This window comes from Leucoraja erinacea, chromosome 25 (genome assembly GCF_028641065.1).
Source record: "Leucoraja erinacea ecotype New England chromosome 25, Leri_hhj_1, whole genome shotgun sequence".
NCBI classification, from domain to species: domain Eukaryota; kingdom Metazoa; phylum Chordata; class Chondrichthyes; order Rajiformes; family Rajidae; genus Leucoraja; species Leucoraja erinaceus.
The window spans coordinates 5,651,499-5,666,578 of record NC_073401.1 but is presented as its reverse complement, the minus strand read 5'-3'; positions in this window follow the sequence as shown (position 1 = coordinate 5,666,578).

Genomic DNA, 15,080 nt, shown 5'->3' with positions numbered 1-15,080 from the left:
CTGCAGTTCCTTCCTACACATGTCAGTTAACTTAGTCCATTCATAATTCCGTGATCAATTAACGATACACATATGGTGATCTGCAACATTATGGTGCCAATGTTCTAATGCGGTATCATTCAGAGATTTACACAATGCCTACAACAGCAAAAGCCCTTGTTTTATCTCTCCATCCCCTTCCCCTTCCCAGTTTTCCCACTGGTCTTCCTGTTTCCGCCAACATTATATCTTTGTCCCCTGACATCAGTCTGAAGAAGGGTTTCGACCCGAAACGTCACACATTCCTTCTCTCCAGAAATACTGCCTCACCCGCTGATTTACTACAGCATTTGTGTCTACCTTCGATTTAAACCAGCATCTGCAGTTCTTTCTTACCTACAACAGCATATTGTTGATACAAGACCAGTTTATCTTAAATTCTGCAGAATTGCAGCAAAAATGTGTTACATTTTGGTGATATTTTGTATGCGAAATCCAACGTGGTTTCTCAAGAGTAGTTATTTAAGGAACTTTTTTTTTTAATTGTTTTAGGTTTTAAAAGTATTTCAAGAAAGAAACAATCCATAAGGTGGTTTGAAATAAATAATTTATCATATTTAGACAAATCTAATAAATATACGTATCTAAACCATGGGATTCATTAAAATGCTTCCAGAGTTAAGGGATTAAGTTGTGTGGAGAAAGGAGGCCCTGGAAGCTTGGGAATTCAGGGAAGGGAACAGTGGTGGCCTGAAAAATATTGGCATTACCAAAAAGGTGGTGTTGCTGGTTGTGAGATACAAGAAGTGGATTAGTCCCCAGAGCTTGACGGTGATTTTTAGGACATTGTCGTAAGGTCATAAAGTCATAAAGAATAGGAGTAGAATTCGACACATCAAGTCTCCATTCACCATTCAATCATGGCTGATCTATCTCTACCTCCTAACCCCATTCTCCTGCCTTCTCCCCATAACCCCTGACACCCGTACTAATCAAGAATCTATCTATGTCGGCCTAAAACAAATATCCACTGATTTGGCCTCCACCGCCTTCTGTGGCAAAGAATTCCACAGATTCACCACCTACCGACTAAAGAAATTTCTCCTCAAATCCTTCCTAAAAGAACGTCCTTTTATTCTGAGGCTATGACCACTGGTCCTAGACTCTCCCACTAGTCTAGCCTGCTGCCTGATCCGCCGAGTTATTCCAGCTTTTTTTTGTCTATCTTAATTTTGAACGACAAGTTGAAACAATGTAACCCCACTTTTTAAGAAAGGCAGTGGAGGCCAATTCACTGGATGTTTTCAAGAGAGAGGTAGATATAGCTCTTAGGGCGAATGGAATCAAGGGATATGGGGAAAAAAGCAGGAACAGGCTACTGTTTCTCGATGATCAGCCATGATCATATTGAATGGCGGAGCTGGCTCGAAGGGCCGTATGGCCTACTCTTGCACCTATTTTCTATGTTTCTATGTCCAAACCCGGATGCCCAATGCTGCAAGATACCTGAAATCTGTAAGAACAGATAAAGACAAACTATATATATATATATATATATATATATATATATATATATATATATATATATATACCACTGGAACGAATTCAGCCATGATGCAGAAATATATGACAAACCAAGGCCTTGATCTGACGTTTTCACACCTTACCCTCCCATATCTCTAGTTTCCCTCTCACCTGAATAAGTCTGAAGAAGGGACTTGACACAAAACATCACCCATTACTTCTCTCCAGAGATGGTGCCTGACCCGCTGAGTTACTCCAGCATTTTCTGTCTATCTTCGGTGTAAACCATCATGTGCAGTTCCTTCCTACGCATGCAGAAATATATTGTTGAAACACGCAACCGAAGAATTCAGTGATGATCACATTTTTGTTTTCGGTTGGAGACACAGGGTGGAAACAGTCCTTTCAGCCACCGTTCGTGCCGATCAACCATCATCTGTACACTACTATGTTAACCCAGTTTCACATCCTACACACTAGGGGTCATTTTACAGAATCCAATGAATGCACAAACCTGCACATCTTTGGAATGTGGGAGGAAACTGGAGCACCCAGAGAAAACGCTTGCAATCACAGGGTGAACGTACAAACTCCATACAGACAGCACCCATAGTCGGGATCGAACCCAGGTCTCTGGCGCTGTGAAGCAGCAACTCTACCGCCAAGCCACCCACAATTTGAAATGCATTCCATTTCCTAAGGAGAATCAGGGAGCTATGATTATAGCAACAAGCCAACCTATAAATAATAGGATGGAAATACTCAACAAATGCAGGCCACATAGACCTAACTTTGCAGAGTTTTGTCTAATGTGACGAGAGGTTTTGTGTGCGTCTGTGGTTTTTGAGGTTGATGGAGCTAGTGTGACTTTGGGGTCTCACCATTAACCTAATACTCAACTAGACCATCCACGTACATACCAAGCCGTCAAGAGCATGAGGCACTGGGCACCCAGCTGTGAGTGACTCATCTCTCGATGCCTCAATGGCTTCTCCACCTCCTACCAGACATGAAGCCAAGGGTGTGATGGAATACCGCCCACTTACTTGGTTGAATGCCATTCCGACAACTCTCTAGAAATTCAGTCCCGGATAAAGCAGTGGGCACACACTATAGCATTCATTCCCTTCACTGCTCGTGCAGTGAATGCAGTTTATATCACCCATGACATGCTCTGCTGTTAGTCCGCCAAACAGTAGCATTTCCAAACACACAAACTCTACCACTGAGGACAAGGGCAGTAGATGCATGGGAACACCACCAACCTCAGACTCCTTTTCACAATCAGGCACCATTCTGACCTGGAGATACACAGCTGTTCCTAGGTTAAATGTCCGTCTAATTCTCAGAACACTCTAACTGACAAAGGTTGCGGATCTCCTTCATCAGAACAACTGCAATAAGGCAGCTCACCTCCAGCATCTCAGAGGTCGTTGCCAGCAACATCCAAATCTCCAGAGAGTGAATACATTAGAAAACTTACTATTTCAGGTAAGTGTTAAGGAGCATTTTCACAAATGTCAAGGCACAGCATCTCGAGCCAATGGCTGATTATGAATAGTAGGGGCAGGGAGGGGAGAGGTCAGAGGTGATAGTGGAGGTCAGAGGGGAGTGGAGAGGTCAGAGGGCAGGTGAAGGTCAGCGGTGTGGGGTCAGAGGGGAGAAGTCAGAGGTCAGTCAAGGGGAGAGTTCTGAGGGCAGGGAGCGGTCAGAGGGCAGGGAGAGGTCAGAGGGCAGGGAGAGGTCAGAGCAGAGGGGAGAGGTCAGAGGTCAGGCAGGGGAAGGGAGGGGTCAGAGGGGCGGGGAGAGGTTACAAATCCGGGGAGAATCAGAGAAATCTACGGATGAACCTGAAATCAGGGCAATTCAGATTTTGGAAAAATAGGGAAATCATTGAGTGTGGACCAACACACAGCAGACCGACATTCCTTGTCCATACTTTTACTGAAGTGAGAGGCAGATCCACTTCTATGAGGTCAGACAGACTTGGCTGATTTCTTTCCTTGGGGTACGTTCATGAATTTGATGGGGTTTACCCAAATTATTTCCACCCGCATAATATAATATCTTTCCTAATTTAAAGTGACACATTTGGTTTGAGAGATAAGCAAGTTCAGCTGGACGACAAGCGTAAGAATGGGACTCTAAGGCGGCGGTGAGAGCCGAGTGTTTTCGTTTCCACCTTTGAGATCACGAGGCCAGGAGTGAAGTCAAGGGCTGGCCACTTCAAAACACATTACAGGGCCGCACACAACCAGGTCGCATCCCTTTCACACACAAGGCTCTCTCAATAATGGTGAACAGCCCACATTGTTCAGAACTCCAGATTATCAAAACAAGACTTCCATTAGGGCTCGGTAGGTAGGGCTTTCTTTCAATTATGGCCATGTAATAACTTGGAGATGACTGAAAGGGAGCTGTGCTTTGCAGTTAATGACCCTTCATGTTCCTTTCTCAGGTCGAGAATGCCATATCAATTTAGACACCACTCTGAGTATCAGTTTATTATACAGACTCATTTTCCCCTGCCTGCTACACTTACTGTTGACAAAGACTGGGCCACAAAGCATGACCATGGAGACAAACTTTCAGCTAATAGCGAGGGTCACAGATGTTCCCACACATTAAACCCACAGCAGCTCTGTTCTAAACACCTGGCCCCCCACTCGCGTCCGAGCATTTTAGCTGAATGCTTACTGCCTTGGAGACACAATTATTGCTGAGGAAATTCAAGTTGAAGTGATGACGAAATGAAAAGAAAGCTGATTTTAAATGTACATTTGACCTTGAAGAGCAGTTTTCACACACACAAAATTTCAATTGGATATTTCTCGTAAAATATTCTTCATTTGTAATAGATTTATAGGCATTGAAAGGAGCTGAAGATTTTTCTTTAAAACGTTGCACTGAAGTGCAATTATATTTGATGTGATACTAAATGGTGATTCACTTTGGGCTTCTTGGTGTAACCTTGAGGCATTGAGTCAGTTCCTTACGCTCCAATCCGTGATGGGTTCTTGCAATGAATCACCCTTTCCCATCCTGTGTTCACAGACAACAAACATGTCCTCAAGCAACAGAGGATGCAGTGAGCAGCCGGGAAGAGGAGGTCCATTAGTTTTGTTTACTTTAGGTTAGAAATACAGAGCGGAAACAGGCCCTTCGGCCCACCGGGTCCGCGCCGACCAGTGATCCCCACACATTAACACTATCCTACACACACTCGGGGCAATTTTTACATTTACCAAACCAAACCTGTATGTCTTTGGAGTGTGGGAGGAAACCAAAGATCTCTGGGAAAACCCACGCGGTCACAGGGAGAAGGTACAAACTTTGCACTGACAGCACCCGTAATTGGGATCGAACCTGGGTCTCGGGTGCTGCAAGCGTGTAAGACAGCGCCTCTACCGCTGCACCACTGTGCCATTACACCGAAGAATTTGGTATAAATGCACAGAGGGATGCACAGAAATCATGAGCGGAATAGATCTGGTAGATGCACAGAGTCTCTTGCCCAGAGAAGGTGAATCGAGGAACCGACATAGGTTTAAGGTGAAGGGGAAATGATTTAATAGGAATCTGAGGGGTAGCTTTTTCAGATAAATGTTGGTGGTGTATGGAACAAGCTGCCAGAGGAGGTAGTTGAGGCAGGGACTATGGAGCGATATGGGGCAAACACAGGCAGGTGGGACTAGTGTAGCTAGGTCATGTTGGCCAGTGTGGGCAAGTTGGTCTGAATGGCCTGTTTCCACACTGTATCACTCTATGACTCTAAGAACGTTTCAGATAGATCCACTCAGCCACCTTTGTCAGCCCCACAGTGATCCCCACGCACCTCACATTTTAAAGAGCGTTTAACTCTCGGTGGAAAGACAATGGCTCTCTGACCCCAGCAACCACCCATTGGTCTGCCATGGTTGCCAGTATATGGAACGTGCAGCTGCTGTTACTATTATCCAGTTATCATTATTGGACCACAATTATCTGGTCTACATCTCAGTGGAACAAGTGACAAATCCTTGAATGATGGTGGGGTCTCCACTGAAGAAATCCCCTCTCCCAAACATCTGTGAAGGCTTTGCCATTCATACAAGCTTTTACGTTTAGTTCAGAGATACAGCGTGGAAACAGGCCCTTCGGCCCTCCGAGTCAGTGCTAACCAGTGACCCCCACACATTAACAATGTCCTACACACACACACTAGGGACAATTTACAATCTTACTGAAGCCAATTAACCTGCAAACCTGTACGTCTTTAGAGTGTGGGAGGAAACCGGTGCACCCGGAGAAAACCCACGCAGGTCACGGGGTGAACGTACCAACCTTACAGACAGCGCCCACAGTCAGGATGGAACCCAGGTCTCTGGCGCTGTAAAGCAGTAATTCTACCGCTGCGCCACCGTGCCACATATTTAAATATCATCAACATTCAGAGATGGTTTGAAATTATCATAATTGAAGCAGTAAAATGAAATTAAAAGGTGTATAAAGTCAACAACAACACAAACATTAAACTAACACAAACTATTTCTAAAACTGATTTACTTTTTCCTTCGGGACTTTGGCCCACTATTCCTGTTGAAATCAAGGTTTCCAATTCTGTTGCAGGTTGAGGCTGCAAATGATGCTATCTCTGAGTGGAAACAAACATAGATTGGGCAAACGTTTTGTGGACAACCTGCATGCTGTATACAGCAGTCTTCTAGAGTTACAGATTGCACGTAATATTCACTCTTCTTCTCAGTCTCACACACTGTACATTCTTGACCTTCTCTGTCGCCCCAGAAAAGCCAGAATCAAACTAGAAGAACAGCATCACATGCTCCAGTTGGCTCGCTTGCAACTCAATTTTACAAACCTTTGAATTTTCCCATGTCAGGTAACCAATCCCCCAGTGATTTCCTCCCTCACACACTCACCTGTTCACCTTAGTCATATTAGCCTTTGATCATCTTCTCCATCTCCTGCTCCCTTCCCCTACTACAACTGCCCAACGATTCCTTCCCCATTGGTTCCATCAACCCCACCTCCATCTTCCTCTGTACTGCAATATACTGTAAACCTCCCTCTTCCCTTTCAATCCTAATGCAAGGTCTTGACCCAAACATTGACTGACACCTTTTGCCTTCACAGTCCCACCAAGTTCTTCCAGCATTCTGTATTTTCCGAGCCTCGGCATATATTCTCCTCCCCCCCTTCCCCCTCCTACCATAAGGACCTGTTCAAGAGCTGAAAGATTACCAGTGAGCAAATACATGGATTCTAGAGGTTGATAAAATGCATGAAATGCTATGTATACACAGCAACCCACCAAAATCCGTAACAGATAAAAGGACATCAATTTCTCAGTTGGAAAAGCATTCAGAATTTTGACAAACTGTTGTACATTTCGAACATTTGTTGTTTTTATGGCCAGGCTTTCTTTGTAACTCATATCCATGAACGGGCTCTATTTCAGAGTAATATATGGCAAGCATCCTTCACCCCACCGTGAGACAGTGAGTTATGGATCCTTCAGTGTAGAAGATCACGACGTCACAACCACCGGCGATACATCTCCTGCTCCATCGAACTGCATACAATGGTGATAGTTTACAATACCAATCATTCACTTTAACAGCCAAATAGTAGCCTAGTTTAAACAGCCTTGACTTTTTAGGAGAGTATTTATAGAAATGTCTGTGACAAAATTCGATTTAATCGGCAGTTTACTCATCGATACACAAGTACCTAATTGAAGGAAAATGGTCGTGATTATCTGCCACAAATAACATGAAAAAGAAGAACATTTCCTCGGAGGTCGTTGTCTCACTGCAGGAGATTCCAGAGACTAAATCCAGGCTGTGGTGTGCTCTGGAATTTCATTTCACAGCCTTCGGATCAAAACCTAATTCCTATTAGCTGTACGCTGTGCATGGCTCAGTTGTCATCATGGATTGTCTTTCCACTGACTGGTTGGCACCGTACGCAACAAAAGCTTTTCACTCTACCTCGATACACATGACAGTAAACTAACCGAAACTGAAATAAACAACGTTGTGCTTCTTGGAGTGATTTCCCGGGCAATGGGTGGAGGTAGATTGTAAATGGGACTGGATGACTGGTGTATGCCCACAGAAGTGTCGACAGGTTGGAGATGGCGCCGTGAATGTGGAAGTCCTGGCTGGCTAGGATGGAAAGGGTGAAGAGAAGATTTACGAGGATGTTGCCAGGACTCGACAGTCTGAGCTACAGGGAGAGGTTGAGGAGGCTGGGACTCTATTCCTTGGAGCGCAGGAGGATGAGGGGGTGATCTTACAGAGGTGTACAAAATCATAAGAGGAATAGATCGGGTAGATGCACTTGCCCAGAGTCTCTTGCCCAGAGTCGGGGAATCGAGGACCAGTGGACATACAGTAGGTTTAAGGTGATGGGGAAAATATTTACTAGGCATCTGGGGGTAAGTTTTTCCACACAAAGGGTGGTGGGTACATGGAACAAGCTGCCAGAGGAGGTAGTTGAGGCAGGGACTATCACAACGTTTAAGAAACAAGCAGTCAGGTACATGGATAGGACAGGTTTAGAGGGACATGGGCTAAACACTGGCTGGTGGGACTAGTGTAGCCTGGACGTTGGCTGGTGTGGGCAAGTTGGGCCGCAGGGCCTGTTTCCACACTGTATCAGTCTATGACTTGAATATCAGTTGCAGATCAAATGGTGAACAGAAATATATAATTGCTCATGGCTTTAACCAAGATTGTAAATTTGTTTTAAAATCAAATATTTGGTTTAAAAGATGCCATTCTCCCATTTTAATCAATGTCAGGAGGCATTGAACATAAAGCATAACATGATTCATCACTCAAGGACATGCAAAACTTGTGTTCTTCACTATCCACATGCATGGTTTGTAACTAATTACATTTCTAACACTTTGATTGCACTGCTCCTCAGTGGAGAACCAATAATTGCTGTGAAAAATCGGTCCTTAAAATATATTTGTTCCCACCTCAGACCTTTATGTTCATTTCCCACAAAAGCGGACAAGGTGAGTTAAATCTGGATCCAAGTTTCACACCTTTGGAACCTAATGACAAACAGAATGAGTCCTGAGTCACCAACGTTTAGTTTCGAGATACAGCGCGGAAACAGGCCCTTCACTCCACACCGACCATGATCGCAGCACACCTACACTATCCCACACACACACACACACACTGGGACAATTTATACCAAGCCAATTAACTTACAAACCTGTACGTCTTTAGAGTGTGGGATGAAACCCATGCAGGTCATGGGGAGAACGTACAAACTCTGTACTCTAGTACACAAGGTCAGGATCGAACCCGGATCTTCGGTGCTGTAAGGCTGTTGCTCTACCGTTACACCATTGTGCCGGCCCCAATTCTTACTGCTAAGGTTTTTTCAAGTTAGAATGAAAACTAATTAGACGCCTATTATGTTCATCTTCCTAATATCCTTGCTGGAGGCTACATGTTAAACAATTATGATTGATGTCTCAGTTATAAATTCTTGCCATTATTTCCACAATCAAATTCCTACCTTTTGTAATTCACATTAGGGGGCAGTGATCCACAAGAAAATAGTTTTCTGAAGTCACGTCGTTCATTTAATTGGCTGCAAAGTGAATTCTGAATTAACCTCCCACTACTACAAAAGGAGATGAAGTGATTTGTGACGTTCAATGGAGGTTCAAGATGTCATCATCCACATTCTGAGCAACAACTGGCAAACTGACCATTGAAAATCAGCGCAACTTGGATGAAAAGCAAGTGATTCAATTTGCACATGTAGCACTGCCACCTCAGTTTGGTTGAAATGTTCTATTTCAGATGAAAGTGTCTGAAAAAGGGACCCAACCCGAATATCGTCTGCCCATTCTCCTCCACAGATGCAGCCAGGCCCACTGTGTTCCTCTTGCAGTCTGTTCTTTGCTATAACCATATAACCATATAACAATTACAGCACGGAAACAGGCCATCTCGACCCTTCTAGTCCGTGCCGAACACATAATCTCCCCTAGTCCCATATACCTGCACTCAGACCATAACCCTCCATTCCCTTCCCATCCATATAACTATCCAATATAGATTTCTATAACTATATAACTTCAGTATTTGCAGTTTCTACAATCTAATTTAATGTGGTATGTTTTGTATCGGTAGAAATGAGTGAATGCATGTTTAATATCTTCATTTCTTTAGGCAGTACCTCGTAAGTGAGGATGGGGCGCATCTAATCTAGGTTGCTGGAGACCTAACTGATGGGGGCAAATGGGAACTGCAGATTCTATAGTATGCAAGGCAGGGGATTCCTGAGGGGAAGGGCTAGTGGATAGTTTGTGAGGAGCACTGTATTGCTTAGTTTAGTTTAGAGATACAGTGGGGAAATACCACCGGGTCCGCGCCGACCAACAATCACTGTACACTAGTTTGATCCTACACACTAGGGGCGATTTGCAGAAGCCAATTAAACGACAAACCTGCACGTCTTTGAAATGTGGGTGGAAACTAAAGCAGTGTTTCTGCAATGAAGGAAATGACCTGAAATTCGGGAAATTCTGGTTGTCCGGGTAATTTTAGGGAAATTAAATAATTTCAGGAAATTTCCTGGCCCAGTAAGCCTTCCCCACCTGCGCACGTGCGACTGTCGCCCCAACTGCGCATGTGCGGATACCGGGACAACTGCACACGTGCGGGGAGACGTGAAGGGGTCCAATCAGGCCCGAAACGTCACCTTTTCCTTCGCTCCATAGATGCTGCCTCACCCGCTGAGTTTCTCCAGCATTTTTATCTAACGTCGATTTTTCCAGCATCTGCAGTTCCTTCTTAAACACAATCCTCATCACAAAAATATTTGCCTTCCAATATATCCTGTGATCTCCACAATCGAAAAAAACAACAAATAGGCTCATGATATTTGCAAACTTCTGCTTATCTGACAACTCTTCAAATCTTAGGAGACTGAAGTCAATTGCCAATGTACACACCGAAACTGTGGGTGGGTGGGGATTGATCTTGCAATTGGTCCAAAATACAAGTCTGGACTTTGATTAGGTTAAGAATGTTCCTGACCTTTAGTTAAACATAAAAATGATGAATATTATGATCATGATTCATTAATTCAAGCCAAATAACCTCCCTGAAAGATCTGCTAGAGTGTTATTCCTTCAGATCTTTAATGTTATAGACTTAAGGGAAATTACATGCACGCAATTACACGACCTCATCATCGCGTTGAGGTGCACGGGCCTCGTGTGGCCGCGCGGGGCTGGTCCCACTGAGAAGCGCGGAGGGGTATATAGTTGTGCGCGGCGCTCCGGGATTTTGTACCGAACAAAATCTTCGCACGCCACCGTCCTGTTGCGGAACTGATGGCCAAAGTGGGACTGGCCCAAAACCCTGGTGTTCGCAACGTCTCACCTCCAACAGCAGCAGAAGCAGGCAAACGATCGCCAAACTCGGCCTGGGGCTCACGGCCGTTGCGGTCCGGCTCCGCCCCCGCTTCTACTCCCAGAGCGGGGCCAAGAAAATTGAAGATAGACACAAAATGCAGGAGTAACTCAGTGGGACCGGCAGCATCTCTGGAGAGAAGCAATGGGTGACGTTTCGGGTCAAGACCCTTCTTTCAGACAGAAGGGTCTCGACCCGAAACATCACCCATTGCTTCTCTCCAGAGATGCTGCCTGCCCTGCTGAGTTACTCCAGCATTTTGTGTCCATCTTCAAATGACGTCACGCACTCCAGACGGCTGTGCGGGCGCATGATGACGCGCGTGACGCTCGCGGGATCGTCGCGTAATTAGCGTGCCAAGGACAAAGGACACGTAAGTGGGACAGGGGCTTAAACAACTTACTTACTTAATTACTGCCTATTATGCCTCCTGGCATGTAGGGCAGCAACAAAGGTCCTCCATTCCTGTCGGTTCTGGGCTAGCTTCTGGACACTACCCCAGGTCAGGTCCTTTTCCCATCAGTGCAGGGCTATTCTTGGGATGCTGTCTGGGCTCGCTGGATGCTGTCAAATGCTTTCTCGAAATCAACAAATTTGATGTTTATGTGTCTCTGCCACTCTACCTGCTAGTGGCTTCCTTTCGGCTTTTATCATTGACATTCATCCCAGCATCTGTCGAGAGCCCTGGACGTCCATCACACCCTGTAATGTTGATTCCTTCAGTTGCTGTTTCCGTAACATATTTGTTTTACGAGACAAGGTTGTTAGCCGTGTGCTCAACCTCCAACCTGGAGGACCAGTGGATCGCTCTTCGTCTCGCCTCTACCCTTCGACCTGTCCAGCATGGTAGACCCTAACAGGAGACGAATCTCCCGCTGGCATAGCTCTAGGGGTCACTGAGACACACAAGCTCCCCGACCACGACAAAGTTGCAATCCAACGGGGAGAGACTTTACACATATTTTGTTTATGGTTTCTTTCCTGCCTCTCATCTCATTTAACTTTTTTTTTTTAAATCTCCTTTTCACTCCCTGTAAATAATTTATTGAAATAACTCCCCAGGTAAATTCCCCAACAAAACTACCTCCCGTGATGCTCTCGCTGTGAGTACAGAAGATGCAACACCTGTGGCCTCACCTGCATCAAAGGAAACTCTCCAGCAACCCTTCCAGGTGAAACAGAAGTTCATGTGCACCTTCTCGAATCTCATCTACTCCACTCACTGCTCCCAATGTGGCATTCCATATTGAAAGGCCTGGATAGCGTAGATGTGGAGAGGATGCTTCCACTAGTGGGAGAGTCTAGGACCAGAGGGCACAGTCTCAGAATAAAAGGATGTGTCTTTAGTAAAGGAGATAAGGAAGAACTTCTTTAGTCAGAGGGTGGTGAATCTGTGGCATTTATTGCCATAGATGGCTGGGGAGGCCAAGTCATTGGGTATTTTTAAAGTGGAGATTGACTTGTTCCTGATTATTAAGGGAATCAAAGGAGAGGTCAAGAAAATTAGGTTGATAGGGAAAGATAAATCAGCCATGATTGAATAGTAGAGTAGACTCAATGGGCTGAGTGGCAATAATTATGCTCCTATGACTTATCGAGTTATGAACTTATGATTGACGAGACTGAGCATTGACTAGGCAACCATTTTGATGAACATAGACACAAAATGCTGGAGTAACTCAGCGGGAGAGGCAGCATCTCTGGGGAGAAGGAACGGGCGACGTTTTGGGTCGAGACCTTTCTTCATTTTGCTGAACATTTGTGCTCAGTCCACCAAAGCTTCCTCGATCTCCCAGTTGCTCACCATTTGAACTCCCCTGCTCATGCACAAACTGATCTTTCTGTCCTGGGCCTCCTCTATTACCAGAGAACCCCCTCCCTTCCCTGCACCCCTCTTGGATGCAGATCCATTACTCCCGCTATCCCTCCATTTCATTCGCCCACATCCCTTCCTCTGGCCTCATAGTCACACGTCTTTTCTCCTTATTTCACTGCCTTTTCTCTCCTTCCCACCTCTCTCCTTTGTCCACGCATCTGCGTGTTAACCCCCCTCACCTGTATCATTTCACCATCTATCACCAGGCTTTGTCCCATCACGATTGTCTCTTCCAGTTGACCAGAGTTTTCACCCTGTATACACCAGGAAGGATGATTCAACCTGAATGTTAACTGTATGCAAAGTTACTTATCGGCCTGTCCCTCTTATGCAAATAACTGGAATCGCGACTGTCAGAGAGAGAGAGAGAGAGAGAGAGAGAGACAGACAGACAGACAGACAGACAGACAGACAGACAGACAGACAGACAGACAGACAGACACTCCTTCACCAGCCGTTATGCAGGCGGGAGAGCAAGCGGGAAGAGCGCTGTCTGAGTGAAATTCACACGGTGCAAAGCCAATGTGATACAGACACACACCGCTATGAAGAGGAAGGTTGGCGCTGTAATTAAGACGGTGAAAGCACAGTGTACGGGAAGGGTCATGTAAATCCTTTAAAAGAGGGGTGGAGAAGGGGGGAGAAGGGGGGAGGAGTGGAGACAACTTTTAAGAAGAGGCTGTGAAGCTCAGTGGACATTAACATTACCAGTCGGTTATCCTTGGTTCTGAAAACTACTGCTTACGTTTTTTTTTCCAATGAGCCAATGAAATTCATCGGTCAGCACCGGCTACAACCTACGTGAACCTTCGACCTCCTGGCGACCCACTAGGACCGCCTGGTGACCCACCTACAGCACGAGAATTCCCGCTACTCTACATGTCGGTTTCATTCTAGTCGCCGCTAATTTTTCCAAGTTGAAAAATTCACGGCGACCATAATGAGGCCGCGACTAGTTCCCAGAATGCGGGAACTCCTCACAACCATGAAGGCGACTCCCCCGGCAACCACCCCCGGCAACCACCCCCGGCAACCACCCCAAGCAGATGTGGTGACCATGTGGCAACTGCATACTCTCCTGCAGTCGCCTAAAATGTCGCCTAAGTGGGACATGCCCATTATTCTTTACACCACATACCCACACATGGTCTTCTACTCTGACATGGACTTCTACTCTCAGCAGGTTTTAGTGTAAAAGTCCAGACATTCAGTGGCCTGGTGCAGGTGGAATGAATAGTTGGCACCGTTCAGCAGAGTTAACTCCAAACTCCATGTGGCCATTTTTACTTACTCTCTCACAAAACGCTCATCCCTCACCTCAGTAACACAATGTAATAACGCAGCATACCCCTAACTTTGGGATAGTATATCTGCATTTCTACGCACCCAGAACTCCAATACAGGAAGACTGAGTAAAGAAGCATGAAAACAGGCCCTTCAGCCCAATTTGTCCGTGCCAGTCAAGAGGCTCTTCTAAGCAATTCCCACTGGCCCATGTTAGGCCCATGTCTTTGAGCTTTTCCTATCCATATACCTGTCCAAAAGTATTTTATATGTCGCTATTCTATCTGCCTCAGCTCATTCCATTTACACTCCACTCTGTGTGTGCAGATTTCACTCAGGCCCCTTATAAATCTTTCCCCTCACATTTTATTTATGCCCTTTATGAGTTTAAACACCCCTCAGTCTTCTGCACTCCAAGGAATAAACTCCTCTGCTGCCCAACAACTACCAATAACTTAGGCCCTCAAATCCTGGCACCATCTTCATAAAAAAGTTCTTCTCATCTCGGTTTTAAAGGATTTCCCCCTTATCCTTAAGCTGTGACCCCTTGTCCTGGACTTCCCCAAGATTGTTCCCGATGTTGGGGAAGTCCAGGACAAGGGGTCACAGCTTAAGGATCAGGGGGAAATCCTTTAAAACCGAGATGAGAAGAACTTTTTTCACACAGAGAGTGGTGAATCTCTGGAACTCTCTGCCACAGAGGGTAGTTGAGGCCAGTTCATTGGCTATATTTAAGAGGGAGTTAGATGTGGCCCTTGTGGCTAAGGGGATCAGAGGGTATGGAGAGAAGGCAGGGAAGGGATACTGAGTTGGATGATCAGCCATGATCATATTGAATGGCGGTGCAGGCTCGAAGGGCCAAATGGCCTACTGCACCTAATTTCTATGTTTCTATGTTTCTATCTTCTCTGCACTCGTCTCAGTTATTGATGTCCTTCCTTGCGAGGTAACCATAACTATGCACA